The sequence below is a fragment of the Vigna umbellata genome, chromosome 5 (assembly GCF_029865625.1).
Source record: "Vigna umbellata cultivar VRB3 chromosome 5, Vumbellata_1.0, whole genome shotgun sequence".
NCBI classification, from domain to species: Eukaryota; Viridiplantae; Streptophyta; class Magnoliopsida; order Fabales; family Fabaceae; genus Vigna; species Vigna umbellata.
Genome location: NC_142169.1, coordinates 12445086 through 12452888, shown reverse-complemented (window position 1 = coordinate 12452888; position 7803 = coordinate 12445086).

The window sequence follows — 7803 nt, the reverse complement described above, 5'->3', positions numbered from 1 at the left end:
ACTGTCCAGTTTGAAAGCTAACAATGACTGCGTACGATTTACCTGCATTTAAGATTAAAATTTTATTTTAGTTGCACACCCTAAATTTATTATTGATAGGAGGAGCACGGTGTTAGCTAAACTCAATTCTTGTGATGTTTGTTTTTTATGATGACAGCACATCGTTAATAAAAACACATGTGTGTATTGTGTTATATATTGAATGTGTACATGCTTACTATGTAATATGCGCATAGTGTGTTTGTCACGTTATTTGTTGAACATATCATATTGATTGATGCATACTATTGTGTTTATGAAATGATTATACTTGTGTATGCTCAATATATATATTACTGTGATATGAAAACCACAAGTACAAAAGCATATCTGCATGACTTAATCGATTATAGTGGTGTGATAATCAATTAAGGTCATTAGACAACTTGAGTTTTAAACTGTGGCAAAATAACTAGTTTTGAATCGATTAAATTAGTTGATGAATTGATTAAAAATCGTGTGTTTGCACATATCTTTTGCAAATGTGTTGGGATGTGTTTTGGAAAGAAAAATTTCAAAAAATCTTCTAAGTGTTAAAGCTTAATCATAGTGTCAGGATTAATAGATTACATAAGTTGGTTTATCGATTTCATAGCATCGGGATTGACATAAAATATATATTGACGCATTGTTTGATTTTCTTTAAGAACAATTGAGAATTACACTTTCATATCTGATTGATTTTCATCTAAGAGGTTTTACAGATTGTTAAAGAGCTCCAAGAATCAAGAACAAATAGTGGTTTACAGATCTTATTTCTTGAGAAGCAAACATGACTGCATTGAAAGGACTGGTCCTTTTTGCACAACTAAAGGTGTTTTTTGCTTGATCAGAAGAAGAAGATTTGTAATATTGGATTTGATGTTTCCTTGTACGTATGGCGTCAGGAAGAAGAGTGGTGCACTCTTGACTTTGAGACGGGATATCTCAAAGGGGTTGTTGCGATAGGAACGGGGTAGTTCTGTGTTGGAAGGTTTTGTTGTTCTATATTTGATTTGAGAGTTTGTGAGGTGTTTACATTGATAGTGGCTCTTTAAAACCTTGGTTGTAATACTCTAATCATTATAGTGCATTACATTCCAATCTATGGTTGATTGGGAGAGTGACTGGATGTAGGCATTGAGGCCGAACCAGTATAAAAATTGAGCTTGATTTTCTTCTCCCTATCTCTTTACATTTGTACATATATTCTGTAATTGTTTTACACGCATACTATCTTCATTACACACCATTACTTATGGCACAAGAAAGTTTTCAAGAACAATATCATTTGCAAAAAAGATTTGAAAAGTGTACATTTTTGTAAAACACCAATTCACCACCCCCCTCTTGGTGTTGAGGAACAAAGTCAATCTTTTCTAACATTTATGTCTAGCACCAAAAAGCCCATGGGAAAATTGTCTGGCCACAACTTAAGGCTAGATTTCACTTAATCTTAACCCAGTTAGATAAAATGAGTGATCAATTCATTCAACAACAAGTATAAATCAATTAATAGACTTTAAACCAAAAGAAATCATTCATAAATTGAAGGCTTGACTAGATATAAGAGAGTTCAACTCTGTTTACATCTTGTTCCAACATAGGGGAGATTTAGCTCCTTATAGATGATAGGAAGAAGTATAAACAATGAAGAAGATACATCTCCTAATCCTCTAAAGATATTCCATTAATTAACGAGTATGTTGTGATGCCTTTTGGAGTGACGAATGCTCCAGCCATTTTCATGGATTACATGAATCATATCTTTCGTTCTTGCTTAGATAAGGCAGAAGTAGAGAAGTTAAGTTGATACAATTTGTTCCTTGTTGGGCAAAAATGTACATGTTTTGTTTGATTCAGGTGCAACACACGCATTTGTATCCTTGGTATGTGTGAAGAATCTTGGTTTCTCTATGTTTGATTTGGGGTGAGTTAATAGTCTCTTCTCCAACATCTAGACAAGTTTCAACCAGTTCAGTCTGTGTTGGGCATCCGATAGAAGTGGTAGGGCACAAGTCTAGAATCAATTTGGTGTATTAGTTGCTTGAAGGTCTAGACGTGATCTTAGGGATGGATTGGTTGGCTGATAACCATGTGTTGATTGACTGTGGACATTAAAAGGTGGTTTTCTAGGAACTAGAAAGCTTTGAGATGTCAACATCGAGAAAAATGTTGCAGGATCTCAAGGGTGGAGTTATTTATTTGGTGGTGATGGCGAAAGAGCAAATAAAGTGCACAAACGAGCAGATCAATGGAATACTAGTGGTAGAGGAATACGAAGATGTGTTTCTAGAGGAGGTGTTGAGGTTGCCACTGAGTCCATAGGTGGACTTCGCTATAGACTTGGTGCCATGAGCAGGGCTAATATTAGTGACTTCACACCGTATGACTCCAGCAAAGTTGGCTGAGTTGAGAAAGCATATTGAAGAATTGCTAGAGAAGAAGTTTATCAAGCCAAGTGTGTCTCTATGGAGGGAGGTGTGTGTGTTGCTTGTGAAGAAGAAAGATGGAAGGTCAAGATATTGCGTGGATTATCGACAATTGAACAAGGTCACTATAAAGAAAAAGTACCTGTTGCCAAGGATCAATGATCTATTAGACCAGTTGAAGGGTGATGGGGTGTTTTCAAAGATAGATTTGCGATCTAAGTATCATCAAATTCTTGTCATGTTTGATAACGTATAGAAGACAGCATTTTGCTCACGCTATGGGCACTACGAGTATGTTGTGATGTCTTTTGGGGTGATTAATGTTCCAACCATTTTCTTGGATTACATGAATCATATCTTTTGTTCTTGTTTGGATAAGTTTGTCATTGTATTCATTGATGATATTCTTATCTACTCGAATAATCGAGAGGATCATGTTGAACATCTGCGAACGATGTTGGAGATTCTGAGGGAAGATCAATTGATTGAGAAGTTATTGAAGTCTGAGTTTTGGTTGAAGGAAGTTCAGTTTCTTGGCCATGTGATTTCTACTTAGGGAATCTCAATTGATCCAGCCAATGTTGATGCAATTTGAAGTGGGAACTTCCTACGTTAATGACTGAAGTACAAAGTTTTGTTGGGCTAGCAAATTATTATTAGAGGTTTATGGAGGGATTCTCAAAGATAGTGGATCCTTTAACTCAATTGACGCGTAAGGACCAACCGTTTGTTTGGATAGATTAATGTGAGGCTAGTTTCGAGGAGATGAAAAAAAGGTTGACAGCTGCTCCGGTATTGATTATTCGGGACACAAACAAGGCTTTTGAGGTGTAATGTGATGACTCATATCAAGGTTTGGGTTGTGTTTTGATGCACAATAGAAGACTAGTGGCGTATGCTGTGACACCCGGGCACTGATGAGGGCGGGGAGTGGTCGCCGGTGCAAGAGGCACGAAGTGCAAGGGGCACAAACAAGGAGCGGCTCCTGGCAGGCTTCCAATAGAAGAGACACATGCATGAATCGAACATACACCGGAATGAGAGGGATCTAGAGACTGTATAGGTATGGAACTATATAGTTGAAGGATAGCTTAAAGGGATTGATTTGGCTACTTATATCACAAAAAATGCATTTGTTTTTCGGTAGCATAACCCATAAGAACTCCACAGTTAAGCGTGCTTAGCCTAGAGTAATTTAGGGATGGGTGACCTTCTAGGAAGTTTTCCAATAAAGTGTGCGAGTGAGGACAAAGCACATTGGATAATCCCTATAAGTTGTCAGGCCGTTACATATATGCAGCTAAACGCTTCAATAAAAATCTCACTAGATGATAATCAAATAAACTCTCAATATACCTTAGTTGATAACAGTCTCAAGCGATGCCTTTAGAAAGCATGATGAAAAGTCTCCTTAGTTCAGAATTTAGTTTTGAGTTTTATGTGTTTTAGTTCGTTGTGTTTTACATCTTTTACGATTTTTATCTTTTGCATGTTGTTAGTGTACACAATCAAAGAAATAATATTGCGTATAAAGACAAAAATGATAAGCGAAGATTTAAACAACATATAAAATGAATAGGTAAACAAATAAACAACAACCAATAATTTTTTTATTAAAACACAAAACAAATTACATGAACGTAAACATAGACTCCTAAGACAAACTCTAAAATGTTATAGAAATTATCTCAACACAATTAATTATATATATATAATTCAAGATTCTACATACATATTTATTTATAAAAATGAAATTATAGTAATACAATCTTTTATTAATATAAAAAGTTGGCATATTATCTATTAAGAAATAATATTCTTGTTTTTGGTAAATGTTTATCCATGTGAATAAAATAAGATCAAATTTACGGAAACACTAACAAAAATATAACTATAATCCTATTTAACCAAATAACTGAAAATAAGATCATTTATATATCTATTTTTTAATTAATTTATTAATATATATATATATATATATATATATATATATATATTATATTTATATTTATATAATTGTTAAGAGGATTTTCTCTTCTCATAATTAACTATTCCACAAAATTATCGCTATATTACAATATAAGTATGGTAGATATTCTATTATCATTTATCTTCGAAACATATATATACAAATCAAATAAAATATCGAATATATAGTATTATGATTGTGCATAATCTATTTTATATAAGGAAATAGAATATATCTTATGTACAGATACGTCTTACTTTTAGTTATATATATTTTCATGGTTAGTTAGACTTTGATTCAAAGTAACTTAATTGAATAATATCCCAATTTATAAAGATATAAAGGGGTAATCTTGTCATTCTAATATGGATAGATAATTATATTTTGTCTTATAAATAAAGTAATCTTCGTATATCTCTTTTATTCAATTTAATAAGATAAATCATAATAAGTAATGACATCAATATCAAATATAGTAGATATTCAGAATTAAGATTTTAAAATTTGAATTTATCTTTAACAATTAAGATTTTCTTTATCTTAGATTATTATATCTATAAATAATCAATGTAAGAGTTACAAATACATAACCATTTCTTATTTGTTCAATTCGGAAATTTGGAAAATTGTGACTTCATAACGAGGTAAGTGTTTGTTTTCCATGTTTTAAGTCTTAGTTTATTAGTGATGATGATCTTGACTCCAAAGTTTTGCTATTGTTTTAAATCTTTTTTATTTTGGGTTTTCATTTGTAGATTATTGTTGTTGGCTTACAAATTTAGTGGTTTTTCTTGTACTTTTTGGATTAATGGTTGGTGGGATGATGTTATTGGTTTAAATTTGTGTATTTCCTTTTGGTTTTGGGTCCACAATTTTATATAATACTTTCTCTAGTATTCAAAAAATGGTTTATTCTAACATTGAAGTGTGTTTGTGAATATATAGTTATCCTACGACATATTGATTTTTCAAATTGCTTAATTTTCTTATCCGTTTGTATAGATAAGTATAGTACGATTATTCTTATTGTAGAAATTTTTATTATTGTTTTCTTGGAATTGATTTTATTCACACTTTGTTTTTACAATACAGGAGTGAATGGCATTATCAAATATGTATGATGAAATGGTGGAACGGTTTTCAACACCCATACAAAATGTACCATCATTTGCAAGCGCATATATTCCCGCTTCTGGACATCGAATGAATCTTTCTCCTGTAACCTTTCTTGAAACTGTATATATCATTCTCTTTACTTTTCTTGAATTTCATATACACACAATTCTAGCTTTTTTTTTTACATGTTATCTTTTTTTCTTGTGCAGGATGTTGCTTCATTGGATGACCATGATAGTAATTTGGACATTGACAACATGTCATATGAGGCAAGTATATTTTATATATTTTGATTTATGAATGTTTATGATGTCTAACATACTGAAAACTTAGTGATTATGAAAAACTTTAATTTGTTAACTCTTTGAAATTGGACAATAGGAGCTTGTTGAATATTTTGAACAAATTGGCAATGTAAGCATGGGTTTGTCAGAAGAAACTATTACGCGAGTTGTGAAGGCAAAAACTTGTTTACTACCTAGTCCTTTGGATGGGGTAACTTCTCAAGAGCAAGAAATTGATCTTTGCGTAATATGTCAGGTACAAAATTTAGCAACATGTATAATTCATTGCATTATGATACATCAAATGGCTCATTTTATGGGAAATATTTGTTAATCTTTTAATTTACTCCGTGAAATTTTTTATTTGGGTAAGATATTTTACAAAGAGCATATGTTAATTTGAAAACTTTTGCATGATTTTACAGGATGAATATAAGAACCAAGAAGAAATTGGAATTCTACGATGCCAACATAAATACCACGCAAATTGCATAAGGAGATGGTTACATGAAAAAAATGTTTGTCCCATCTGCAAATCAGAAGTATTAGATTTCGAAAAGACGTTGAAATAAAAAACCCTTGTTTCATTGCTTCTACGTGCACACTTCTTAACTACTACACATTCTAATACATGTAGTTAATATTGTCAATTTCATTTCATGGTACTAGAACAGTTGTAATCAAGTTGTATAGATTTCTATGTTAACTTTAGGAGATTAAAGCGTCGTATCTTGTTCTTAGTTTTTGCATAGATAATCGAATGTAATGTTTCCGTGTAAATGATAATGAAAATTGTTTATATTGTCAACAATTTTTTCTTATTTTTCAGATAAATGTTTGATGTCCTATTTTCAAGTATGTGATAAAAGAATAATTTGGTTTATGGTCTATAATATATATTATACATAGGATTATGTATGTGGCAGCGTTCTACAAATAAAATTGTAAACAAAAATCACTAGTCATTCGTTTACTATTTTCATCAAGAGTATACTTTCTTAAATCTTAAAAGTTTTTAAATGTCCAAAAATTTTTAATTTTACGAACTAGAATTTTACTGTTTCTGAAATTACAAAACCTTTAACTTTTGGATTTTTAAATAATTTTAGAGTTAGTGAGTTTATTTCAGGGAAAAACTTCACTTTTTTTTTTCTAAAATCTTCCTATAAACCAAACATATTCATATAGCATATGAAATAAATATATTTTATAAATTTAAAACTTATTATAAATAAATATATTTGATTGTATAAACAATGTATTGGATTTAAATTATAATATAAGATTACTTTTAACTATCCATACCTACAAAATTATTGACATAAAATATATAAATACTTTAATATATGACTTTTGTTTTCCTTATTAAAAACTCAAACTAAATATCATGGATGGCAACAGGTCGGGAATACATAGTGTCTATTCGCAACCCAACCAGTAAATAAAAATCTGACCTTTAACTTGTCGGCGACCCGTGTTGTCATGCGTTTAGAAAATACTCGTGAATATTTTAAAACCCACGAAAACCAGCAAAAAATAAAAAAAAATATTTTATACATTTTCAAAATAAATTTTAAATAAAATTACACACATATATAATATATAAATTAAAATTTAATTTCAATTAAATTTAACCTAATAAATATAATTTTATTTTTTTTAATTAAATTTAATTATAAAATATATAAATTAATTATTATTACTTTTTGCGGGTAACGGGTACCTGCGGTTCGGGACATATACTATTCGTATCGAACCCGTTTCGAAGTGAGTATTTAAATACTCGCTACCCGTTATCCGCGGGTAGTAAATATCACGGATAGTAAACATCATCCACATATACCCGTGCCTGCGGATTTGCAATTAATATATTATGTCCAACAACAATCATAAGATTAAAGTAAATACTATCTGTACTATAGTGACCAATCGGCTATACCCTGGTGACCAATCAGCTAAGCAGAATCTGAAGCCAAAACAGACA